This window comes from Ambystoma mexicanum, chromosome 5p (assembly GCF_040938575.1).
Source record: "Ambystoma mexicanum isolate Mex_15411 chromosome 5p, UKY_AmexF1_1, whole genome shotgun sequence".
Lineage (NCBI taxonomy): Eukaryota > Metazoa > Chordata > Amphibia > Caudata > Ambystomatidae > Ambystoma > Ambystoma mexicanum.
The window spans coordinates 1,044,016,906-1,044,044,740 of NC_090930.1; the positions used below are offsets into that span (position 1 = coordinate 1,044,016,906).

At 46.0% G+C, this 27,835-nt stretch overlaps 1 protein-coding gene across 2 annotated transcripts in view; it reads right to left on the reverse strand.

The window, feature by feature from the left end:
* Positions 1-1,367: 1,367 nt before the first annotated feature.
* MYLK4 (myosin light chain kinase family member 4) overlaps positions 1,368-27,835 on the reverse strand; it is a 282,708-nt gene continuing 256,240 nt past the window's right edge. For both annotated transcript variants that reach the window (XM_069613527.1, XM_069613526.1), the window contains exon 14: positions 1,368-8,358. The gene's annotated coding sequence lies outside the window, so the exon portion shown is untranslated. The remainder of the gene's footprint in view (positions 8,359-27,835) is intronic.

The window sequence follows — 27,835 nt, forward strand, 5'->3', positions numbered from 1 at the left end:
ATGCATAAAACAGTGGGTAGACAGCGAAATAAAAGAGGCACACATACAGGCATCACATGCATTCAACAGTGAGGGGCAGCGAAATACAAGAGGCAGGCATACAGGCATCACATGTGTACAACAGTGGGGGGGACAGAGGAATACAAGGGCAGGCAGCGTTACGGTAGTGGACAGGGAGCAGACAGGGGTCTTCGTGCAGGCCTTTGCTGTAAGAGACGGCTCCCGCCTCCTGGATAAGGTGATTGGCTAAAGTAGCCTAGCCAACCACAGGGTGGGGAGAGGTCCAAGGCCACTAAGTGTTACAAGGTTCAAAAAAGGAGCGGCCATCTTGCAGGGGTGAAAGCAATGGCCCGGCCAGTGAGAAAGGATAAAATCCTTTTGCAAAATGCGGGATGTGGATGCAACAACGTAAAAGCAGATTAATGCTTTGATTCAAATCATTTAAAAATTAAATTAATCATTGTGATTAAAGGTAAAGGGGGCAATGCACGCTGCATATGGTGCCACACTGGCCTTACCCCTCGTGGTGCCAGAGGAGATGATGTCTGGGCTGGAGGCAAGGTTGCCGGAGCGCCATGGTAGCTGTTGCTCCCAGTGCAGGGGAGATGAAAGCAGAAAGGAAACAGAACATTCTCTGAGGGCCTTGTTGCAGGCCTTTGCTGATGATTGCCTGGGGCGTTAGTGTCCCTTTGGGGTGTCTGATCCAGATGGGCCAGCCTGCTGGTCACATCCTGAAACATCCAATGGTTGGGTTTGAGCCTATAATTCAGGGACTTCACCTGGGGCAGGTATGGCTGGGACAGCAACCTGAGGAATAGGTAGCAGGGTCTTGGGGCCCACAGAGCACTGCCTCTGTCTATCAGACATACTGTTCATGCCACTTTTATTTCACAGGGGGCTACACAGGGGTGTTGCTAGGTCTGGAAAAGACCTGGGGCTATGCTGATGTCAGAACTGTTGGGACTGGGGGCTAGCTAGCCTTTTGGCTGTAGCTCCTGAGATTCTAACCGGGGCTACAACCAAAAGACCAGGGGCTATAGCCCCCTTAGCCACCCCCACAAACCCCAGCAACGCCTCTGGGGCTACACATGGGTGAAATTATAGTTACAAAGGAACCAAGTAGGAGAAAGTCTGAGGTTATAAGGGTTTAGCTGAAAATGACAAGGTATAAGATACATTATGAGAAACTTATTAAGTCGAGTTACCAGGGCAATTCCATAAACAGTAACAGAATAACAGCATTGGGAATAAGTCAATGGCTCTGCATATTATGGAACATTTTCCAATGGCACAGTTAAAAGGATGAGGCAAACACAAGAAATAAGGGCTTTCGTAGCAGTAAAGAAATAGTCAAGAAGTGCAGAGAATGATATTTAATTGTTTTATTTTGGGTATTTATTGAGCTTGAATCTAACTTTGAGAAGCAACAGAACGCTGTACATCAGTAGGGGATTCTGGTATACATGAGATGGTTACAGGGGGGGAACTGTGCATACATTATAGCATTTATTACCATCATACCATTTAGGGTAGCTGGGAATAGCTAACATTTGCAGCTAGTAGGGAACATGCAACACTGCTGAATGGGTGGTGGTGGTGAGTGGTGGAATGGGGCAGGCTATAGAGGGGTTTTGGTAGGAGTGTTACTGAACTGGGTAGCTTCGGGTCACTGTGCGTCTTACATTGTGTGAAGAAGGTGCTCCTGGAATAGTCGGGTCTTGATAACTTTTCTGAACTGTATTGCATTAAGTTACCTGTTTTTGGTGATGACTATGCATTAAATGATGGAGACATTCAGTGAGGGAGTCAATGTATAATCCAGCTGCCTTACCGCTAATATTTAGGGGGGACATCTGGTAGAAAGTCAGTCTCATTTCTTGTGAGGAAGGCATAAGTGATAGCCGTAGAGTTAAATCTCTGTGGCGCCAAACTGAATGGACAAGACCTATAAGAGCGGCGTGTAAAGAACCACTGTGATAAGTAGAGGTCAAAAGTGTCCGTTGATATTATACAGAGTATCAAAATTGAAATATAATTCAAAACCAATGGATTAATGAGACTTGTTGAAGTAAATAAATATTAAAATGAAAACAAAACTGGGGAGTGACTTGTGCAGTGGCTGGCAAATGATAGATTACATGAAATATACAAAAAGTCAACTTTTATGTTTCAGAAGAAGAATGAGAAACAGGGAGTTACAGGAATAAAAAAACATCTTTTTTTTTATTCTATGCAAACAATTAAATACAACAAATTAAGCCAAACAGCAGTGCACAAAACATTAGTATGATTTCTTTCTACAACTGTCAACATACAAGCATAAATATCTGACAATGTGATGTGCGAATGTGTTGAGGTGCTTGCTGGTGAGGAAATGTGTAATTGCCCGAAACAGACAAAAAAACTGAAAATATGCAAGACAACCAATCGACAAGTTTAGCATCTTCTCTACATTGAGCAGTCTCTATACAGTACTACGAAAAACAATTCTTGAGAACACTAAAACACAGACAAGATCAAGTTAGAATAACTCTGTGATATATGTACTTTTACCAACATTAACATAAATCGCAAAGATACATAAGCACGAGGTACTAACCACAATCTAGCAATGTTTCTTCAGTAGGTAGTTGGTTGTTGAACTTTAAGCCTTCATGGAAGGTGAAATCTGCTGTCTAAAAGTCCATTGAGGATGCATGCAATATCAGCCTTATAGACAAAATGTAATTACAAGTACACTACAGTGTGAATGACAGGTAGGGTATATCAATGCAGAATCCTCCCTGTCTAAGGAAGAAGCGGAGATCCCAGAAGAACTACTGTCGCTTTTGGAAGTTAAACTATTACTTTTAAGTGGAGCTTTGTTCATGAAAGCCGCTTTGTTACCAAGAACTATACATCTTTTGTTTTCAACCTGGGAAAAATACACCCAGGTTTTCAGACAAGATGTTTCTGATCCCTGAAAAGATGTTTTTGTTCCCTGAATAAAATTATGCCAGATACTTCCTCCCCTTTTGAAAAGCAAAGTCTGTACGACAAATCGAGGAGTGAAATCTGGCTACAGCAGTTCGGAAAATGCAATAACACTGCATGAAAAGCTGTGTGGTACCAGTGTCATGCCCCCTTTGATACAAGCAGAGCTATTGCTGGATTTCAACAGAGGTAAAACAGTTTCAGGGCACCTAAGCAAAGAACGCTCACTGCACTCTCCTGTTAAACAATAGGTGCAACACGACACTCTTTCAGTGTCTGAATATCATGTGAGATAGTCTTTGTATATTGCCGAGATACACTGGCAATCACTTTTCAGCATTTCCCCATTCTCCGATCCAGTGACTGGATCTGTCCATGTGCCCCCATTGGTTGGGTGCCGGGAAGAGATGTGCCGAGGCCATAGCTCAAGAGCACTAGAGTTGCCCTCACCTATTTTGCTCCGGATAAGAGATAGAGTGTTCCTGTGAAACAAGACAGCTAGAGTTATAGATATGATATTATTCACTTTGAGCCCTGCCCTGTCATTCTGATTAGGATGTGTTTTGTTCCCAGTTGCAGTCACCCTGGCAAGAGCTGTCTCTAAATGCAGGACTCAACAGGAAAGATATCCTTGTGGATCGATGAAGCCTGTAGCAAAAAGGCACATGCCATCGAGACACAACAAGCAGCCTCGCCATAGGGTGAGGTCATTGCCAGTGATTTAAGTGGGAGGCGGAATCAAGGGAGGTTGGAGGGAACAAGATAGGGAGTGTGACATACATATGGGTGGGTATTATACCCCACCCACCTGTACTTAGGCCACGCCCCCTAACTAGACCCCAACTCACCCATGCCGCCCACCTGCCTGGGAGCCAATTGCCTTCTAAAGCTGTGGTGCCCATCTTTGCTTTTTGTTTCTCAGAGTGAAGAACCAACCTCCAGCAGGCCACCGTTTCACTCAAGGTGCTGCATGGTTAAAGAGCTGCCTCCAAGTGTTGGCATTTCTGATTATAAAAAAAGGAGAGGCATCTGCCGTGCAGCTCTTTGGCTAAACGGACCGCCATGGGGGATTGGCGTATCTGGGGCTTGTTGTGGGGTAGGGGAGGTGTAGGCAGCCCAGTTTTGATGCTATTCTCTCTCCTTCCACTTCACAGTGATTGCAAACATTTCCAATTATTTATTTCTCGGAAAGTAATCAGACACTTTTTATGCATTTTAGTTTACATCTTCTGTACCAGTGATAAGTGTGCCAGCTCTCAATAAAAAAGCAGCTACCTCTTATTGTTCTGCCCATCGGTGGTGCAGGAATATGTGGTAATGCTCCTAGGAAAGCTTGCTTGTGTGCTTTAACGATATTCTGCTTGTTTCCAGGAGCCTAATACTGCACACACTGCATTAGAAAGAAAGAGAAAATAGCGGCTGCGCCCAACATAAGCGTCATCATTTAGTGCCTCGCCAAAAACATTTCCTAACAAACTCTGCATTTAAGCAATGTCAGTGCTTAACGCTCTACACGTGTACTATGCATCAGAAACAAGCGTATTTTGTAGTCAAAAGCTGTTTACAGAAGCACATTGTTTTTGTTAGTTGGCCAATGTAGACTGGCAACCATCTAGCAAACACCCTGCCAAAGGCAATGGTAATGGGAAGTGCAGACCTCAAAAATAAAGAAACGCCCAAGATATAACGCTGCGTGGCACGCCTGGGCAGAGGAGCACCAAGGCACAAAGTCAGCCTTTGCTTTGCCATAGAACAAGTTCCTTCTTGAAGTGACATACGTTTTATTAGAACCCCAGATAAATGGCAGGGCTGCAACAGTTTAAAAAGTGTTTTTTATAGGGTGGTAAAGTGTAGGGGGTGAGGAATTTGGGTTTAACGCATATGCCTATGCTGCTTTATTAGGGATGAACAGGCCAGATACAGGAGGCATTGCTGTGGGACAGGGACATATTGTATGCAGCATATACATTGACTCTAAGGCATAGACTATCTGCCTGTTTATTTATTTATATTTTTATGACGCGCCGGTCACCCGTAGGTCTCAATGCGCACATAAAAGAAAGACTGGAGACACACTGGAGACACATTGTTCTCCTGTGTTCATTTTTTAAAGACAGAGTATGATCCAAGCTTTCTTTCAATTGTTTTAAATGTGCAGGAACTTTGCTTTCCTTGTAGAGCAGCCGTCCTTCTCGATGCAATTTACCAGCATTTCTTGTCAGGACTTAGAGGGACTGCGCATAAACATTGTTCCTAGTTCAAGCCCTGCGTATGCCACCTCATTGTCTGCCAAGGACACCAATACACAATCTTCCAACTGTGCTTTGCATTAGAGTGAAAAAATTAAGAAAAGAAAGCATCAATACAAACACAATAAAATAAGTATTTAGCTTTTTTATACTGAAAGTGTTAACTTTGCGTTCCCATAGAGAAAAAAACTGTATGGAAAACAAAATATACAGTGCCAAAGTCTCATGTGCAGAATCATGTCTCTTTCACACACTAACCTACCTCAGTGACCATGCAGGTTCACAGAGACCCGCCTGAATTATGCCTCTAAAATATTCAGTACAGCGTGCAGAGCTTTGAAGAATAGTTGATCACACCTAAGAAAACAGTCAATACTTCCTCTTGCCCTCACACTGAGCAGCCCGAGCTGATTAAGAACTATGTTAACAAGTCGACTTTGAATTACAGCTGATATTAAGCATTGCATATGTGTGCAGAATAAACAAAATTCGCACCCCGGGAAGGGTGCATAGCCAATCAGGTGGCTTGAACAGCAGGCGAGAATACACATTCTCTGACCGCCGCTTCCAGCCACCCGAGGCCCTTGCTTAGGTGGTGCAATTTTTCTTTTTTTATGTGGGGAGGCATCAGGGAGTGTCTACCTGTTGCCTCCCCACCCCCCAAAACAATCCTTACCCTTCTCACCCCCTCTCTCTCTTCCCTCTTAACTGCTGGGACCGGAGCTTTGTGCTCCGGTCCGAGCACTCTTCCCGTCTGCCGAATGCCACCATAGAAATGGAAAAGGGACTTAGTCCCTTTTTCCTATGGTGGCAGATATCTTTATTTTTTTCCTCCGAGGGGAAACAAACATGTGCACCCCAGATAAACCCTGGGGTGTGAATGGCTTTCACCCATGCTGTGGGGGCCTGGCATGGCCGGTAATAGCCCATAGCCCTCACCTTAACCAGAATGTTGACGGGATAAGAGGTAGATTAGTTAAGGAAGGGGTAAATCCTGCAAGGGCAATAGGGATTGTGGTTTTTGGGTGTTTCTATAAGGGTAGGGCTTCAGGTGATCAGTAATAATACAATCGCTATAATCAGATGCAACCACTAGATGCTAATGCAGGAACTCTTGGCCTATTTGCTGCCATTGGATTGGTACCCTAAAGTATCCCAAATGTAAGTGGTGTGTGCAGGCAGTTCTTCTAAAGGACACAGTGCACGATTAATGTATTTCTTGACTACACTTTATAGCAAGACCTTCTGCAATAAACTCAAAACAAAGGAAGTTCTCCATGGGGAGAGAGTGCCAACAGGAAGACGAGGGCAGGGATCTACAACCTGTAGCTCTACAGATCTTTTGGACTATGACTACCATGTCCCTTTAAAAGGGGCTGCGCTGACAAGGGCTAATGGGTGTCTTAATTCAAAACATCTGGAAAGCCATCTGGAAAGCCAAAGGTTGCAGATTCATGCACCTGGTTTAATCATTTGTAGTTTCATATACAGTGAGATGGCCAATTAAAGTATGAGAAGGTCTGTGTCACAGGGCTCTATGTGGTTTAATTCCAACAATATTTAAAGTGGACTGTTTGGTCATGGCAATTTCACTGTCGATATCCTGGTTTTGTTCTTTCTTATAATGTAATGCGTGGGTCCCCTCCATATTCCCCATCCTCCTGCTCTCCCCTTACCTCCTTGCCTCAGCCCTGCCCCTATGTATATATGTATAAAGCCGTGGTGTGTTAGAGAAGACAATGATTAAGTAGAAAAACGGAAACCTACACAATTGATGAATCTGAATGTTTTTTCGATGTTGTCAAGGTTTTTCTCCAAAAATCAAAAGAACTACATGGTTTATATACTATTGATAAGTAGTGGAGATCAAAAACTAATGATACAGATGTTGAGCTTGATCAATCAATGTGACCAAAAATAATTGTTTTAGAGAAATATCTGTTTTAAAAATAAATAAAAAATAAATTTTTGAATAAATGCTGAAAGTAGTCTGTAGTTTATCAGAAATAGGTACGGACGATAGACCTATATTTTTTTGTTTATTATTTATATCGCGCACCGAACCCTGAGGTAACTTTATAGGTATATTATAATAAACTCTATCCAACAGTCATATGGTGAGCCTGAAAAGACAAAAGACCATCCAAACAGATTGTATGTACCACACCTTTAATTGAGGTGGGATTGTTTGGAGAGGTCCAGTTAAATATCCCCTCTTGACTCTAAATTGTTTGTAAGTGGTAATCGCATTGCCATAACCAAACCATTAACTATATAAATGGTGGGGCTGAACCCACTGCAGCCCGTGTTGAACATGTTAAAAAGCAGTGCTCTGTGACATAAGTGACATAGCTTTTGGTAGTGAATATAAAGTACCTGTGGGGCTGTGGCACCACGAATGCCACAAACGTTGAAAGATGCACCCAATCTACACTAACATGGCTACAAGCTGATTTGAAACTACCCTCACTACAGTAAGTCTTTGCGTGCACACCAAAACTTGAAGTGTGCAAAGGGAAATATATGCAAATGGCGCAAATGGTGATTGCCATTTTAAGAAGGAGAACCGGGTCAGTAAGAGTGGCGGAAGGGACACAATGCTGGGGCCCTGCATTGTGGAAAGGGGACTTTGTAAGGGCCAAGCCAGAACCAGAGCCTTTTTTCAGTTCTCTTGGGAGCATGGAGGCCTAACAAGAACCACAGCGATTATATGGCTATGCTGGCTCCTGGCGCGCCTGATGGAGAAACTTGTAAAATGTTCAAACGTGTGGCTGAAATGGAGAAAGACCTCTTGTACAAAGTAAGGGGAGTGGCATTTCTGCTTTCAATCGGTGGCATGTGTCCAACACAGGCTTAGACTACATTCTTCCATAAACACCACCACAAAAAAACAACTGCCAGGCAAACATGATGGCTATGATGGCAATGGACGGGCCGCTACACAATTTAAGTAGTTGTTTTATTCCCTCCATCGCAATCTGGGCACGAATTCGGCAGCGTTGGGGTTCATCCTGCAGCTGAAGTGGTTGGTGTTGGTCCACTCGGTAAACTATCAAGTCATCACAGGGGTCAAGGAACCGGAAGTGTAGATTTTTCCCAAACTATTAGCAGAAACCACGCAGCAACTTTCATTTCCCTGCAAAGTAAACAGAAAGGCAGAACACTCAGGTCAGAAGCAGCCCACAGCTCTAAAAGTTATTATTATTGCTACATTACTCGGTTGTGATCTTTGAAAACCGCAGCTTTCTTTGTACTAACGTGGGTGGGCCAGAAAGCCCCTTGGGAACGAAGTCATTTTTTAAAGCTTGGTTAAGATCTACAAGTTCAACTTGCAAAATAAAAAGACAGGGCCTTTTGTCTGAAATGTCTGCTGGATTTATCCCATTAAAGCTCGGACGGACACCCGCCTTCGTGTTGCCACTAATATCCTGCGGATCAAAGCCCAGCATCGCAGAGAGGGGATTTTTCTATTTGTGCAGCCATTTCAGATATTATCCCCTTAGGTCTTACGCCATGGGGGGGTTGTGCACCCGCAGGAGGCTACATGGCTGTGTGACCCTGAAACTTGATGAAACCGTTTAAGTAAGCACACATTTCAATAACTGTGGGGAAACTTAAGAGGAAGAGAATCTATTTTGGAAAGTGACCACGTGACGCAGAACACAGGAACCCAATGTATTCAACATCATTGGCCTGACCGCAGTCAAATGTAAAAAGCATTAAAAAGCTGATAAAATGGGGGCTAATGGGCAATGTTTATTGGCATTAGAAAACTTCTTATATACATTTTTCTACTGTTATAATGCAGTTGAAATCTGTTCACATGTTCTCCACCAGTCTGGGCCTTCTGTCTGTTCCCATGTGCGCAGTACCCTTAAAGTAATATGCCACTTTTAGGTTCCTGACGACCTGTTGAAAGCTAAAGATAAACTGAAGAGAAGCGCCCTGTGGTATTGTCTCACCGATTGCCAGACCTAAGGTAGCTGAAATGTGCCCCTAGGCACCTAAAGTTTGGTTATTATATATTGCCTATACCAATGAACTTCAAGATAGATAGTAACTTGATGTCCATACCAATAGAACATTGGTCCGAAACCTCTGGATCTCCAGATGTTTTAAACTACAACTCCCATGCTCCTCATCATTGACTTTGCTGGCTAGGGCTGATGGAAGTTGTAGTCCAAAATATCTGCCGAGCCAAAGGTAGCAGGCCCCTGCAATAGACCTGTAGACGTATGGTCTGACCTTCAAAGCTACTAAGTGATCATCCTTAGGGCTGTTCATTGGAAATCCTTCTTAGTATTGGAAGATGAAGTCGCTTTACGTAAATAACAGCTGCTAGTCTATATTTAATTGTGTATATTTTTTAATATATTTTCCAGCCTATTTTTGCTGTATATAATGATCAGACCTGTATCCTCACATTATTGAAAATCCTTTATCATTTTATTTAAACAAAAGTGTTGACATTTCCTGTGTGCATGTGAGTTTGTGAGCCTTATCTCTGCTTCCCCCACATACCCTCTCTGTGCATGTGTCTTCTTATTGCACAATAATGAATGTGTTTTCCCCATTATCACTTACAACTCTGCTTGAAAGAGGCTGATTTTTAATTTAGTTATTTATTTGTACATTTATAAAGAAGCACACAAAGCCCATGGGGATCTAGCACTGGTTACATATGAGAAGAAAACAGTTATCGCAGAAATAAGATGAGAAGGAGAGTCAAAGGTGGGGGGAAATGTCAGTTGAAAAGGTGAGTTTTGAGTTTCTTCCTGAAGGAGTTATAGGATGGTTTATCTCGCAGATGGGGTGGTAGGTCACTCCAAAGGGCGGAGGCACGGACTGGGAAGCTGGAGCCCCCCGATCTTTTCCAGAAGAATCTGGTTGTCGTGAGGCGATGTTTGTAGGCCGATCTTACTGGCATCGCCGAAGAATGCTTCTTGATTTTTTGGGTAAGGGATGGAGTGGCTTCTTTAGAAAGGCATCAGTGAGTGATGGACAAAATCTTAAACTTGATTTTGTCCTTGACCGGGAGCCAGTGCCAATGTCTAGTGCTGCCTGGAGGGCATTGTGTTGCATTATTTGTAATTTGAGCATGTTTTGTTTTCAGACGTGCGCACAAGGGTGAATTATAATAAACAAGTTTGGATCCTATGTGGGCAAGGGCAACTTCAAGCCGGTTCTTGGTGGTCAGGAAGGTTTTGCTGGCATTAATGAGCTTAATTGCATAGCCCGATGACGATGCAATGTGGATGCCCTGGCGCGTCATGCTTAGTGAGGAGTCAAGGTACACAACCAGAGTCTTGACAGAAGTAGCAACTGAAATGTTGTGGCCACTGATCATGAAGGCTTTGTAGGCCTGGTTTAGTTTTGACAGGCGTGCCGTAGGGCCGATGAGGAGGAGCTCATGCTGTGTGCAGCCATGCAGGAATGGATGGCTTCATAGATCGAGGTTATTCTGAGAGTTAATATGCTGCATTACACTAAGCCAACTGCTACCCCAAACTCATTGTCTTGTAAAACAAAGAACACACAAAAATGAGAAGGCAGCAACAGGATTTGGGGTGCAAATCTAGAAAGGGAAAACAAATGCAAAACGTTTAAGCTGTGAAGAAAGAGGGTGTTTTGGAGTGTACAAAAAGGGCAGAAAACCAAAGAGGGGCAGCCATTTTTGGCTTTTGCACCATACTTAAAAAACGGTATACAGTGATAATAACTAATTAAAAATAACTAATAACTTTTTAAACAAATGGAAAATAACGAAACAAAATTAAATTGTATGTTAAAAGTATATGTGGGGTTTGGGTTAAGGGATTAAAATGGGTGGTGAGGGTGTTGGCGGGGGGTAATAAAACCAGGAAAACAGGGTGCTTGGGCGGGGTGCCATGGCAGGCAAATTGAAAAACAAAAACAAAAAAAATAAAATCGACATTTGCTTGTTATTTTCAATTAGTTACAAAAGTTTTTATTTTTTCATTAGTTCTTTTCACATAGAACCTTGAAAACCTTTCCACTTGCATTTCAAGGTGGATGGGGCTCTAGCTCTGGCCAGGATCGCCTGGCAATCTTGCAGAAGGGACAGAGCCCCAAACTCTAAGATGACAGGAGCCAGGCTGTCAGACAGAGAGGCCGGGTCATGATGCAGTACGGCTCCCTGATTCCTGGACTGGAGCGATTGGTGTGGGCGCAGCTTGATCGGTGTTGCTGACGAGAGGGCAAGGAGGTCTGAGTACCAAAACTGTCTCGGCCCCCAAGGGGCCACTAATATCAGTTTACACCGATACAGTCTGAAGGTGTGTAGGACTCGAGGCACCAGAGGACTTGGGGGAAATGCATAAATAAACTTCCCTACCCACAGAAACGCAAAGGCGTCCCCAAAGTTCTCTGGATAGGGGAAGCGGCTCGCAAAGGTTTTGCAGTGTCTGTTATCATGGGTGGCAAAGAGGTCGATCTCCGGAGCCCCCCACGTTTGAAAGAACAAGTGAAGCTGGTCGTTGTGCAGTTTGCACTTGTGGCAAGAGCGCAACTCCCTGCTGAGGGAGTCCATCAGAGTGTTCTGAATCTACGGTAGATGAAGGGGAATGAGAAACATGCCCTGCTGTAGAGCCCAATGCCAGAGGGCTTGTTCCTCCTTGCTTGTGGAAATAAAGCATCAACATTGTGTTGTCGGTGTGAATCTGCACGACCTTCCCCATCAGGAGGGGAAGAAAGGACTTCAGGGCCGAAAAAATAGCTTGTAGCTCCAGCAGGTTGATGTGCTAGCTCTTTTCCTCATCCGACCAAAGGCCTTTGGTGTGTTGGTCTTGACAGTGGTCACCCCAGCCCTCCAGTGAAGCGTCCGTCGTGATGGTAGCCTGATGGTCCGGCAACCTGAAGGGGGTGCCCTGCACTAGATGTTTCCTCACTTACCACCAGAAAAAACTCTGTCTGAAAAGCGGTGTTAGAGCAATGCGGTCGTTCTAGGATCCTGCGGCTTGGGCCCAGCGGGCATCCAAGAATTCCTGCACCGGTCTCATGTGTAACCAGCAATTGGTGATCAGTGGGATGCATGATGACAACATCCCCAACAGGGATTTGTAGCTGCAGATTGGCGTGACCTGGGCACCATTAAGACAGCGCACCTTGTGTAAATGAGCTGCCATCCTTTCGTCTGAGGGTCTGGCAGTGCAGGTTTTGGTGTCGAGTCTTGCTCCGAGAGTGCCTGTTGAGATGGAAGCAGGCACGACTTTGGGAAGTTGATGGAGAACACCAGTTGCTGTAGACATTGGATGGTGGTGGCAGTGTTGGTTTTTGCCAGAAGATAGGAGGGGGTTCTTACTAACCAGTCGTCTAGATACAGGTAGACGTGAACGCCCCTCCGCCGCAGGTGAACCACCACTGAAACAAGGCATTTGGTAAACACCCACGGAGCAGACCGCAGGCCCAAGGGAAAGGCTTTGAACTGATAATGTACTCCCGCCACCAGAAAGCCTAGGAGGCGCCAGTGTGAGGGGTGAATAGGGATGTGAAAGTAGGCGTCCTGAAGGTTGAGGGACGCCAAGAAATCTCCTTGTTGTAGCTGGGACAACACATGCTGCAGCATGACCATGCAGAACCTATACGCCTTTAGCAACTTTCTTGAGCACCATCAGAATTAATATGGGCCTCCAACCCCCTGACTTGTTGTGCAGTGACTTTTCCCTTACCAGGAAGTAGCAGGAGTAGACTCCTGTTCCGAGCTCGTCCCTGTGAAACTACTCCACACCACCCTTGTGCTGCATATCTTGCACTTCCTGAAGCAATAGGTGTCGGAACCTCTGTGGTTTGTGTGCAGGAGGAATGTCCTGTGGATAGTCCACAAACTCCAGCGAATGACCCTCGCTGAAGGAGGGATAGCACCCATTCGTCGGTCATAATGTGTGTCCATTCTTCAACAAACCTTGACAGTTGTCCTCCCACTGGGGTGCTGAAGTAGGAGAACCTGGCCCTGGGCTAGTCATACCTGTTTGCCGGACTGGCCCCTAGATTGGCAGGAGCCACAGCGTAGCTGCAAATCCTTGAAGGACTGGGACCTTTTCCTGTACTGGTCTTGTAGGAGGGTCTTGTAGGAGGGTGAAGACTGGTGCATGGTGCGGTTATCCCGCAAAGTCCTGACATAGCGCCCTTTTCCTGAACGAAAGGACTGGCGCCTCTGCTGTAGTGTGCGCAAGGAGAGAGCGGTTTCATGTCTTTTATATAGACTATAAGGCCTCATCCACCTTCTTCCCAAAAAGGGCAGATCCGTCAAAGGGCATATCCACGACCCTGGACTGGGCATCGGGTCGAAAATCTGTGGCCTTGAGCCAACCCTGCCTACGTAGCACCACTCAGTTCCCAAGCTGGTGAAAACCAGTGTCAGATGTGACCACAGAGACCGTAATGGCATGGTCTGATGCCAACTTGCCTTCATGGAAGATGTCCAAGCACCCGTGCTTCTTGTCTGATGCCAACTCGTCATCATGGAAGATGCCCAAGGCCTCTTGCATCTTGTCATCCGGCAGGAACTCCAGCAAGGGACCCTACTTGTACCACAGCTCACAATCATAATGTTTCGCACGTTAGGATTGTGAGCTGTGGTACTCGCGTATGGCCATTGCCTTAGTCGCTCTGATAGAGGTGGCTGCGGTGGTAATGATCTTCTTACCAAAGGCATCAAGGCGTTTGCCTTCCTTGTCTGGGGGGACAGAGTAGGAAGACGATGGGTTAGCCGACCTTTTTCTGGCAGCTGCCGAGACAACAGAGTCTGGTGTGGATTGGGTGCAGAGGCAGTCGGCAGCGCTCTCTGGGACTCTGTACATTTTGTCGAACCAATCCTTTTTAGCCAGGGCAGTTGCGGGATGTGCCAAGGTGATCAGGCATCCTCCCAGAACAGCGGGATAGCATGACAGATTTCCTGCGCTACTCTCTGTGCTGGTACAGCACACTCTCCTTTCGCTGCTCCTCCGGCACAAGGCTGAACATTGTGGCCACCCTGGACATGAGCATGTGGCAAACCCAAACTTCATCAGGGGGAGAGTCCCTGAGTGGAACGTCATCTGCTTTCAAATCAGCTGTGATGAAATCGGCAAATTCATCAGTGTTGGTTGTGTGTGTAGAGACCCCGTTGTCGGGATCTGTGTCTGTCCCAGTATATGGCAGCCTCTGCGGTACTGACTGGTGCTTACCCCTTCTGGGGGTACAAGGGATGTCATCCATTTCCCTGGAAGGCCCAGGTACATCTGTGCAAGGTCACTTGGTAGGTTCAGTAACCGGGGCTGGTGCAGGCAGCCGCTGTTGCAAGGTTGCCAACAGAGTGGTCAGAGTAGATAAAATGTCCAGTGGCATGTCTCTTTGTGGAGGCAGTGATGGCTCTGGTAGATTGATTGCTTGAGGTGAATGTAGAGGGGTTAAAGGTGGTAGCCTGATCAGGCTTGCCTCACCCCACAGTGACCTTCTGTGAGGCGATGTACTACGTGCTGGCGAGGACGGCAGTGACATGTTGGCCTCCTCCTCTGCTTCCTCCACATCTGAATGGGATAGACTTGGTTCTGGCACCTTAATACAACCCGGCAGCAAGGCTACCCAAAGGTTAGGGAATGATGCCCGTAGACGGGCCATTATTGCAGACACTGTGTTGGTGTGGGTGTCGGTGACGCCAGTGAGAATGGTATGGAAGGAATCAACTTTCGCCCATTGATGAGGTCATCAACAGTGTCGTCGACGAGATCCTCATAGTCTTGGCTGTTGTAAGACAATTTTGGTGGAGGCGGATATAGTATAAAAGCTTATTAACAGAACTTATATTGGCAGTGTTAAGTTAGCCACAAATAGCAGCCTAGTGAATATCAGAATTGAATCAGACAAAACGTGGGCGGAAAAGTGCAACAGTTGAGAGAGGGTAAGGGAAGAGATTAGCAATTCTGCAGGTAGGGGTGAGATTCTAAATATGCAATAGATGGTGGGAGAACAAACTGACAAGCGTAAAGGTGGATTGGAGTGAGCCAAAGTTGTCACACACACCAGAATTCGAACTATGTTGAAGGGGTAACATCAAAAGACCAGGGAAGTGGGGGTAGAAACCATAAATATAGAGAAAATGAGATACGGTGGGCACATCCCTGGGATAGTATGCAAAGCTACTAAATGTACACATTATTTTGGTGCATAGAACCAGCCTCCATACTACACATATGGAAAAAAAACAATTGTTATTGAAATTAATTTCAATAACAATTTGTTTAGTACTGATATTTCAATTCTTTAGTGATCTGGACTTTCTCAAGCATCAGCATAAGTGTTGAGACAGATGCGCATTCCACCTATGCATTTCGCACCCCCGATCCTTCATCAGGGCTGGATTTGTGCTGATGTCTTTCTATAGGAGATATCTCAGATGGTGGTAGCAAGGACTGACCAAGAGAAGGCATGTTCTACAATACTTTATTGTTACACAAAAAGAAAATGCCTATCTCTATTCTAAGGTGGTTTCCCTACTTAAACAAAGAAACTGGGGCGATCAGGACAGTCGAGTTCTTAAAATAAACAGTGTTGGTCAAAACCCTGCTATCCCTATTGCTACAGCAAAACCCAACATAAATATAAGATCGCCTGTGCTTCAAGGGGGAATGACTTCCTCCACCTTAGCAAAATGGACAGTTTATCGCTATAAAGGAAAAGTCTCAAAACAAAGTTCTGCTAAACATGGGAGGATGACTCCCTCCTCCCAGCGGACTCCTCATAGAGACAAACAGAGACAAACAAGGTTTGTTACAAGGTTTGTCATAGAGACAAACCTTGTGACAAAACCAAAAGTTCCAACAAAAAGTGAGTCTCAAAGTGTTCCTGTGTAGAAAACTGAAATGTTCAAAGGCAAACACTCTCAAAAGTCCATGTGGTTTCGCTTGGGACAATAAGGATTATAGTAGTAGTAGACCTTCCTCTAGTCCCTCAAGTATTACCTCCTTATGCAGGTAATTGAGATCGAAAGTGATCTACAATACAGAGTATTTGTTGGTTGGGTTCCCAACCCGATCTGGACTTAAGCGGCTCCCAAGTACCTTGATTCTGGGAGTTCTTCACTGGCTCTTCTTCAGGTCTCAGGAACCTCAGGATTATACAAGGTGCGTCTTCTCCATCTTTAACAATTCAGCGCTCATCGACTGGAGGCTGATGTTGGTTATAGGGTTGCGGTCTGCTTGCATACATTATAGGCCACCCTCACCTAGGCTCGCCTTCCTACTGCTGCTGCTCATTGCTGGTAGATGTGGCTTTGGGCGTGTTTGTGAACCAAACCTCTTCCTCTGGTCCCGTGCCTTTCGATCATCCCTCGCCTGGACCTCTCTTTGGTGGCTCGCCTGCTCACTGGGTTCACAGGTATTCCGCCTTGCTGTATCTGTAGGCAAGCGACCGGAGGAAAAACAGGAACTTGGCAAGTCCTCCTGGTGCTCGTTCTTCATTCCCCTCTCAGGCCCTTTCCTATTACCAGTGCGGCTCCACTCTAGCAAATGCAGTCCTTCTTTGCTTTCAGGTTCAAATAGGAAGTCTGGCCCATGGTTAGCACCAGTCACTTGACTTACAGGTGTATCAGTGTTGTTGCGCCTTACTTGCTGATCTCGTTGTTTCTTACTCGTCCTGGTGTTTGATGAAGCAAAGGTTTTAGAGATTTTACAAAAACACATAGTTTCTACTACATTGCCCACTGAGGAGGTACAGGGGAAGGGTTTTGGCTCACGGGTGTTGATCTTACAGGAAACACCATTTACCCTGTGAGGGACATTTCCCCCATGAGATCCTACTGCCGTGCAATGCCCACAGGGCGGGAGGAAGTCATCCCCCTTGGAGCACAGGGGATCTTATTTTTATGTTGGGTTTTGCTGTAGCATTAGGGATAGCAGGGTTTTGACCAACACTGTTTATTTTAAATGTTGGATAGATTAGATACAATATTGTTTATAAGTTTCCCCAGGATGCCTCTTCAAGTGTTACTATCGTCAAAAAAGGGGCGATGTGAGGTTGCACAACAATATGAGAAATGGGTTGACAAGGTACTTGTTGCGGCAAAGCAAGTGTTGAAGGTATGGAAGACAAGGAAAAAGCCACAAGTGGTGAACTGGGTAAGTGATGTGTTGATGTTGTCTAAGTTTGAGATAGTAATGTTTCAAAGACAGGAAAGGGAAGAGAAGTATTTAGCTCTTTGGGCACCCTTCAACTAATGATATGGTGAGTCTATGCTTTGGTGTTTTAATGAAGGAGATCAGGGATGTGAATTGGGATATTTCTTTTTTGGTCCTGTTTTGTTTTATTTGTTTATGTTAGTCTGCTGAATTCTTGTGGTTGTCTTAGTGTTATTTCATCTTGATGTTTATTATACGAAGTAGGAATATTACTGAGACAACGTATACATGAAAAACAAGTTATTTTGATTGGAGTAATGTAGATGACATGGTTCAATTAAGTTGTCTTGAAATCGCTGCCTATGTAATAATATACAATGGAAAGCATGTCTTGTGTTTAAAATAAACAGCTGCATTATTGTTGCTTCTTATTCTGGAAATTATTAAATAAAAAAGATTTTGCAAAAAAAATGTTCAACTTAATATTCCATCTGTGTCCAAAACCTATTCTTTTCCGCACAACTAGAACAAACAAATGTTTAAGGATGTCAAAGTCAGAAATAAACAGTGTTCAACTTAAAGTTCTGAGCTTCTTCCAGCTCACAGCTTTCTCTCAGTTCCCCTTACCCAAGCACAAGAAAGTTGCATGAAAAAGAGTCTTGACGTTTACCGTTCTCCAGTTCAAAAGTAATGTAATTCACTGTCACTCCTGGGGTTGCCTTCAACAAGTTTCAAACACAACACTCCAACCTTGCCAGGCCTAAGGATTTCCTTCCCCAAGACTTCAATGTCACACAGGTTCCTTGACACTTACTCCTGTGCGTCAAGCTAGTTTCACTTGCTTCTCTTTATTGTTTCCGGGGTTAGGGTGTGATATTTGGGCTTTTCTGGTTTCTTCTTAGCTGCCCCGTGGCTCTGCCACCATGTGTCACACACCCCTTTCCAAATGGTAGAATATTCGGGTGCAGGCCATATTTTTTATGCAGTCTTTTAAAGCATTTTTATGTTGCTAAGTTCTATTCAGTTTCAAGATTTGGATCTGTTCGTTGTGCAACACACATTTAGCATTTGTCGTAATACTTGTTTGTTTCACATTTAAATGTCCTTTTCCAGTTCAATATTTAATTATGCTTTCACTTCGAAGTTCATTTCATGTGTAAAGAGGCATTCAGCTTTCAGCGTCTTACCGTCTTTGAGTTCGGCATTAAATAGGTATTCACATCCTTTATATTTCCATTTAGTTCGGTATAAAATAAATGAAAAAGTGAAAAACTCACTGGCTCACTTTGTAGTCTTCTTTTGTATCGCGCAGGCCACGTACTGGGCAGCTTCAACACAGAGGGATTCACTCTGCTCCTCAGACACTCCTGTGCTCTTGCAGCGCCACGGGTGAATGAGCAGTCTTTTAATTGGAATGGAGGACGACCCTGCATCTGGTCCTGTTCCTTTTCCTCGCCACAGAGCTCCTGCTCCCACTTAACATTCACCCAGACCCTCATCTGCACCGGTCCTTAGGGTGTTTCAACGGCTGCAGCATAGCTTCCGTCTACTCCCATCAGCGTCTCTCTTTCCTCTCCTGCACACACCCCTTTTATAAACCTGAGCTGTGTAAAGGGGTTGCGTGTGTGTGTCCTTTTCATGAATTGCCTGACCATAGTTAGGCTTGTTAGCAAGACATGCCTGATCTTTACAATTATACTCTCATGAGGCCCTCTTCCTCATCTCAGTACCAAAGTGGTGCATGTTGGTGTGCATTACTCCTAGTTGCCTCTTCCTCGTCCCAGTACTGTCAAAGGTCATGTGTGCCAAAATGAGGAGGGCTGATTTAGAATAGCCCATACAAGTCAGGGGAGGGTTGGATTTGTCATCAATGGGAAAAGGGGATACCATGTCTCGCCCAAGGGTTCCCCACTCCCAATCCTCAAGGACCCTCCGCCCAGGTGATCCTCCCTCACTTCTCCACCACCAGGGTCAGGATCCAAAAGTGAAGGCCTTTCCCTGGCCACCTGCACAGAGGATCCAAGGGGAGTAGGAGTGAGAAAACCCTTGGGTTTCTCACACCACCAACCCTAACATCTCAGGAGGTTCCAGATTGGCTTTATGTAGATGTCAAAAAGCAGAGATGAAACAAGGGTGCCCTGGGAAACCCCACAATCCACCTTGTTAGGTGGTGACCAACAAGTACATAGTCTCACCCACTACTCAGAACCCCCAAAGGAAGAACACATCCACTCCACGGACATTTCCAAAATGCAGGTTACCATGGTGAGACACACCAAAAGAAGAGTGTGATACACAGTGCTGGAGGCAACCTAGAGGTTGAATAAGATTCAATAAGAGAGAGAGTCCTGTTCTGCAGTTTTAAAATGTAATCCAGAACAAAGACGAGCATTGTATCAGTTCCATGCTTTAGACTGAAGGCTGACAGATGATTATTTAGGATGTTTTTACTTGTCTAGCAAGGTTTGCAGTTGCAATACTACTGAATTCTCCAGGAAATAAGAAATTCAAGGTACCCAAGCCACCTGACAAATCTTGTTAAACACCAAGGCTTTTTTAGCAGTGGTCTTGGGACTTGCTGCTTTGAAGACCTGGAAACAAGGCCTTGAAACAATGCCTCGTGAAAAGGACGCAGTTGACAAAGCTGCAGAGTTAGAGAGGAGCTTTCAGAGAACAAGTGGGGCACATAAACCGAAGGAGGGATGTTACAGAATCTTGATTTACAGGGGGAACGTTGAAGGAATGTGTCTATCAGAAGAGTGCTGAAATAGCTAACCAAAATGTCCCTCAGAAGAGCCATTAGGATTGTTTGAGTGTTTGTCTGATTTTTCTCATTATAAGGATAGCGGAATACTCCTAATACTACTGTACCGCCTTGATAGGACAGTCAAAGAAGGATTAGCATGCAGGGCTATACCAGCAGTTGTGGCCCTGGAGCTGTCCAATTTCGCTTTAAGCAATTTCCAGACAGACTGCTTTCTTCCACCAAGGCCTGTCAGGAAATTGCCAGAGAAACCTTTTGTGCATGCCTGTCAGAGAGACAGGAAGGGAGTCAGAGCAGTCGGTAAGGAGTGAAGCAGGGCTTGAGGGAGTTAGGGTTTCTTTTGAGGGGGGCATATGGGCTGGGAGGAGAGGGATGGGTTGGGGGGATGTGATGAGGAAGGAGCAGGCCTAAAGGGGGAGATCATGGTGGTGGGGGCAAATGGGCAGGGCATGTGGGGGTGTCCCCTGTACAAGATGTGAGTCAGGGGCAGAAGCAGGGGATGAACGAAAAGTGCATGCAGCGCCAAAACCGAACATGGAAATCCATGTCTCAGAAAAAGGGGCCTTCACATTGGTTGAGCAAGTCACAAAATTCCATTTTGTTTTGCTTATGTATTGAACTGTCTTCAGAGTGAGTACTCCCTTTACAGAGTAAGATATGTGAGAACCTAAAGTAGAGCTAGAACATGGATAGTTCCTTTTTGATGCACAAGAATCATCACAGGCGAGCCATTAGTTAATAGTTGTAAAGGCTCTACAAGCTGTCAATATCTATGTAGTTGAATTGTCTGAAGGGGTATTTGCTCTGTAGGTTGACACATTGGCTTTGCAAATAAAAAGCAAGCATTATTAGAATGATTATCCTATGCTTTTCACATTGATTGTGTGTCCTTCTCTAAGATGAAAAGTGGAACATAGTGGACTTTGGTTTGTTGATGCAGAGAACTGCTCTAGTGTGTAGTAGCCTAGTAGCCATATAGGAAGACATTCTCCATCCCTCCTTCCCTCCGCTGGTTGTTTTAAAGCCTTCTTCCGCTTGGCAAGAGAGGATGCCGATCTCCAAGTCATTAATAAGCAGAAATTTTTAGCCTAGTAAACTAGATCATTAAGTGAAGCGCTTGCTTCAAAGATCTGTGCTTGACCTGCATCACAAGTCTACACCCCAGTGCGACCGACACAGTTAATCAGTTTCCAAGGATGGTAAATTTAATACCATTAAATTGGGAAAAAAACAACACCTTTTGTGAAGCACTTAGAAGTGAGATCAATCTGCGATTAAGTGCTATACAAAAATGTTATATTATGTTTGATGCTATACACCCTTTTGGTATCACTAAAATAAAGATTTTAGGACATTTACTCATCAGTAAAGGCTGTGTGTGGAAAAAGGAACAAGTTACTTACCTGTAACTGTTGTTCTCCAGCATGGGTCTGGCATGGATTCACATGCTCATGAATATTCCCCGTCGTCAGGCTGGGAATCCTCGGTAAAGAAAAAACCAGTATTAGTTTCGTTTCTGATCTGTCTTTCGTAGTAGTAACCAATCACTGGTCTCTGCGTCATACTGACCACAGCCAATGACTGCCCTCTACCTAAGCACCGCCTCTGGCAGCCATCTTCAGATTTGGAAGCACGTGAAGTGGCAGTATGACCAAGTGAAGAGCCGCAGAGGGGTAGGCGGGAGGGTTCGCATGTGAATCCATGCCAGACCCATGCTGGAGAACAACAGTTACAGGTAAGTCTTAGTTACTTACCTGTAACTGTATTTCTCCAGCATTGGTATCTTTCATAGATTCAGATGCTTGAATATTCCCCGTCGTCAGACTGGGAATCCTCGGTGATGAATTAAATAATAATAATAATAATAATTTAAAAAAAAAAATATATATATATATATATATATATATATATATATATATATATATATATATATATACACACTGCCACCTAGCAGTGCATGTACATAGCCCATTATAGCCTATGAGCCACTTCATTGTGTAGTCCCTCCACCTCACTTTGGTCCTTTATGGCCCCAGCCAATGAGGTGGCAGGGCTTAAGCTCCGCCCCCGGCAGCCATCTTCAGATTTTGAACCGTAGAGATTACAGTATGATGGATGCCGAGCATAGGAGCAGCCTCTCAGGGGAGGCGGGCGGGCGCATGTGAATCTATGAAAGATACCAATGCTGGAGAAATACAGTTACAGGTAAGTAACTAAGACTTCTCCAGCATTGGATCTTTCATAGATTCAGATGCTTGAATAGAATACCAAGCAGTTAAAACATGCCACCATTATAAACAGATATGCATAATTACAGAAAAACATATTTCTGATCAAACCTTTACCATGCAGCAACACAACGGTTACATACTTCGGGAAAGGTGGGAAAGGAGGCTGGTCCTACCTTACACAAAGAGATGGCGGAGCACTGCCTGTCCAACTGCAGTTTCTTTGTTGGTATCTTCAGTCAGGCAGTAGTGTTTCGCGAAAGTATGGAGAGTGCTCCACGTGGCAGCTCTGCATATGTCTTTCAAGGCCACCCCTGCGTGGAATGCTGTTGACGCCGCCCTTCCTCTGGTGGAGTGCGCAGACGGCGGTCTAGTTAAAGGGTCGCCTTTCAACTGATGACAGTGGGTAATGCAGGACGATACCCAGCGTGCCAGGCTTTGTTTGGATATATGTTGACCCTTGGTACGGCCAGAGAAGGAAATGAATAGCCGGTTTGAGGAGCGGAACTCCTTGGTTCTTTGCAAGTAAAACTTCAACACCCTAGAAACGTCTAGAGAGTGTAATGTCCTTTCCGCTTCTGAAGCGTGATTCTGGAAGAAGGTTGGTAAAACAATGCGCTCAGTGAACGACATCTCCGAAAGTACCTTGGGGAGGAACTTCGGGTGAGGCCTTAAGATGACGCGGTCCTTCTGGAACAAGGTAAATGGAGGTTCCGAAGACAAAGCTTGCAACTCACTGATCCTTCTGGCCGATGTGATGGCTACCAAGAAGGATGTCTTCCAGAACAAGAATTTCATATTGCATCTATGTATGGGCTCGAAGGGAGGTTGCATGAGGGCTGTTAAGACGGTGTTGAGGCTCCAGTCCGGAACTGGTGTAGGTGTAGGCGGATAAGTACGCATCAGCCCTTTCAGGAAGATCTTGATCGCTGGTAAGGAGAGTAAGGCTTGCGTCTCCGCGGTTACTGTGTAGGCCGCTATGGCTGACAGATGGACCTTGATAGAGGACAGTGAGAGCCCTGATTTAGCCAGGTGCAACAAGTAAGGCAGAATTTGATCAACCGAGGCCGTGAGGGGATCGATCGCAGAGGTCTCGCACCATTTGGAAAACCTGGTCCATTTTCTGGTGTAGGTGAGTTGCGTGGACGGGGCTCTAGCGGCCCTGATGATATCCCAGCATTCTGATGGTAACTTTAGGTGCATTAGTTTACGCTGCTCAGGAACCATGCTTTGAGGGACAGGCCCCTCGGGTCGTGGTGGAGGACCTTGCGGTTCTGTTGTGTTAGTAGATATTGATGTGATTTGAGACGAATCGGGGTTTTGCAGGATAGATGTCTCAGCGTCGGGTACCAGACTTGCCGTGCCCAATCGGGTGCAATAAGAATCAAGGAACAATCCTGTTCTTTCACCCTGCGAAGTACCCTCGACATGAGGGGAATGGGTGGGAAGGCGTAGAGGAGCTTCCCCGACCAATCCACTGAGAACGCGTCTCCCAGCGATTGGTGCTCGGGGTATCTTGACGCAAATCTCTTGCATTTTTTGCTGTTCCTGGTGGCGAAAAGGTCGATCTGCGGATGGCCCCATAAGGCAAATATCCGTCGGGTTTCTCTGTCGTCCAACTCCCACTCGTGTGACGCTGTGTATTCTCTGCTTAATCTGTCCGCTAGGACATTGTCTACTCCTGGAAGGTGCTCTGCCCTGATTTGTATCCCGTAGCGCAAGGCCCATGCCCATAGCTGTTGGGCTTCTTGTGACAGAATCTGAGACCTCGTGCCTCCCTGCTTGTTTGTATAGTGCATGGAGGTCGTGTTGTCTGTCTGGACCGTAAGAACATGACCAGCTATAACCGGTAGGAAGGCTTTCAGCGCCAACCTTACGGCCCTGAGCTCCAACACGTTGATGTGGAGCTGGGACTCTTGTGCCGACCAAGATCCCTTGGTTTGGAGGTCCGCAAGATGAGCGCCCCAGCCTGATAAGGAAGCGTCCGTCCGCAGCAGGAGGGTCGATGTCGGTGCTTGAAACGGCATTCCCTGTAGAAGATTCCTCGGAACGTTCCACCATCGAAGGGCCTTGTGCAACGTCGATGGAATCTGGACAATGTCTTCCCAGCATCCGAAAGCTTGTTTCCATTGGTGGTCCAGAGCTTCCTGAATCGGCCTCATGCGAAGCCTGCAGTTCGGTATGAGGAATATGCATGATGACATCATGCCCAATAGGGATTTGTAAGAGCGTACAGATGTTGTCTCTTTCTGTAGGAAGTTCGAAGTTGAGCGTAGAATCGCTGCTATTCTCTCTGTGGATGGTCTCACTCTGGGAATGCTGGAGTCGAGCTCGGCTCCCAGGAAGAGAGCTACCTTGCTGGGAACGAGGCAGGACTTCGTCTGGTTGATGGAGAAACCTAACTCTTTTAGAAGGTTGACCGTCCTCGACACTGCCGAACGAGCCTTTGCAGCTGAACTTGCCTTTATCAGCCAATCGTCCAGGTATGGAAAAACGTCCGTTCCTGCTCTCCTGAGACTTGCCGCTACCGGTGCCAGGCACTTAGTGAAAACTCTTGGCGCCGATTTTAGACCGAACGGAAGCACTTGAAACTGAAAGTGGAGCCCTCCCACTGTGAACCTGAGGAACTGCCTGTGTGCTGGATGGATCGGAATGTGGAAGTATGCATCCTCCAAGTCTAAAGTGGCCAAGAAGTCGTGCTTGTTTAACCAAGGTAGCACCCCTTGTAGAGCTACCATCTTGAAAGTTATGCGCTTGATGAACTTGTTGAAAGCCCTCAGGTCCAAGATGGGCCTCCATTGACCGTTTTTCTTTCTGACGAGGAAAAATCGGGAGTAGAAACCTTTTCCCCTCTGAGAATAGGGTACTGGCTCTACTGCTGCCTTCTGGAGCAGTTTTTGCACTTCGGACATGACCTGTCTTAGCATATGCACTCTGCGGGGAGTTGGAGGCAGGGAAGGAGGTTGGTCCAGAAATTCCAAGGTGTGACCCTTTCGGATCACCTGTAACACCCATTTGTCCGATGTAATTGACCGCCAGCGTTGGAAAAACTGGCTCACCCTTCCCCCCACCGGGGCGTGGCGAAGGGGGGGGGGAGATTGGTCGTCAGTTCTGCTTGCCTTGCGACTTCCCTTGGGCGGAGCCACGTCTGCCTCTATGGGCGTATCTGTTGGATGACTGATATTTATTGGCTTGGTACGTGCCGCCTTGTGCTTTTTGACCATAGGAAGAACGACTGTATCCCCTGAACTTGGAAGATGAACCTCTAAAGGGACGAAAAGACCGATGGTCCTTACTTTTGTCCTTTAAAGAACTGATGGCTCTGGCTGTGTCAGTGTCTGTCTTGATTGCCTTCAAATGGTCATCTATCTTTTTCCCAAAGAGATCTTGGCCGTCAAATGGCATGTCTAGTATCTGCGCCTGAACTTCAGGTCTAAAGTTAGTAGCCTTCATCCAGGCCTGCCTTCTGAGCACTGTGCCGTGCGCCATCTGTCTGAAGCCTGATTCGGCCACATCAACTGCTGCGTCGATCATGTGATCCGATGTTGCTTCACCATCCGCGATTATGGATTTTGCCTCCTCCTGGAGCTCCGGTGGTAATTGTTTCGCCAAGTTAGACATGCGGAGCCAAAGCTCGCGATCGAATCTTGCGGTCATGGCCAGTGCATTACCCGCTCTGATTGTAAGTGATGCAGAAGATGATACTTTCCTGCCCATGGCTTCCAATTTACGTCCGTCCTTATCCGGTGGGGCCGACAACGGTGAGGAGGGGTTGGCGAGTTTCTTTCTGGCCGCCACTGTAATAACTGAGTCCGGTTTCGTATGACCCCTTAAACAAAGCGGTGCCGAATCCGGAGCTTTATATTTCTTTTCTGGCCTGGACACCAAAGCCGGAGTCGATAAGGGCGTAGATAGGATCTTGGATCCGGAATCCCAGATGGTATCGAGGAGGGGAATTGTGGTCACTGTCCTCCTCCGTTTGTCCCTGTGCTCGTAAAGCACTGATTGCCTTTCCTCCGAAGAAACCTGAATTTTAAACAGTTCTGCGGCTTTACCTATTATGGTGTGGAAAGAGACGAGATCATCCGGTGGTGAGGCCTTGCCCGGCGAGTCTCTCCTCCTGGGCTTCTCGACGACGTAGACATCCCAATCGTCTGGCTGCTGAGTAATTTCTCCTTCTTCTGGTTCCGAAAATTCACCAAAAGGATCCTCCTGCCAGTCTGATACCGAGATGGTGGACGGTACCATGGTGGGATCTATGTCCGGAGAAAGCGGTCTGTGCGATGACTGTGGTGATGGGACTCTTGTAGGTGAAGCACTGTGGGAGCTGCTCCTCGGTCTTCGAGCAGGTGATCTCATCCGTTTTTGCGGTCTACTCCTGTAAGGAGAGCAACCCGATGTGCCTGGAATCGGGGATGACTCTCTAGGAATGGGATTAATCGGAATTTGCTTCTCCCTTTGCCGTTTGTAAAATTCTTCTACAATCCTCTGCACGGATAACATGAGCACCGGGTCATGAGGATATTCGGATTCTCCCGTGGACGGGTGCCAAGGAGGGCTGTATTGCTTCGGTAAGGGACCGATGGACTCTTCCACCACTTCCGCATCGGAGAATTCTTCCTGAAGAATTATATCCAGAAGTTCTGCCATGTGCCCCAAAGGTGAAAATTGTTGTACCAGAGGTTCAGTTACAGTATTCTTTTCAATGATATTGCTTGTAATGACAGGAGCTTCAAGAGTGAGAGGCAGTAATTCCTCTGTAACTGCCGAAATTTGCGGTGCCTCTGAAGGCGTTATGGATGATGTTATCCTCGTCGACGACTGAGGTTTTCCCGTCGACGAGGGCTTCGCCGTCGACTGAGATTTTCCCGTCGACGACAGAGATTGTCCCGTCGACGGAGGCTTCGCTGTCGACTGAGCTTTTCCCGTCGACGACAGAGATTGTCGGGTCGACGGAGGCTTCGCTGTCGACCGAGCTTTTCCCGTCGACGACTGAGATTTTCCCGTCGACAAGGGATTCGTCGTCGACGACTGACCTTTTCCCGTCGACGAGGGCTTCGTTGACGAATGTGGAGTGTGTTCCGTGGACGACTGCGTCATGGAGTAATGCTTCGTGGACGAGTGGTGTTTCTTGCTCGTCGACGATTGCTTCGCGGTCGACATGTCCGATGACGATGATCTAACTGTCGACGATGTCTTAAGCGTCGTCGATGCTGGTTTCGTCGACGGTATGGCCGATGACGGGCCTTTACCTTTCCCTTCACTCGTGGGCGGTTTACCCGCCGACGACTGCCCCCCCCGTTTTTTGCAAACTCCTCCTTACCTCTGGAGGCAGATTTTGCTGACTTTTTCTGGCCCTTCTCTTTGAAGTTTGCCTCTCAGATGGAATGCTGGATTGGACAGGAGCTGTTCTGACAGACTCTTCGTCCGAAGATTGATCCCTGGATTCCAGGTATGAAAGGAGTCTTCTATGCCTGTCATGAAGGGTCTTAGTGGAAAAGGTTTTAC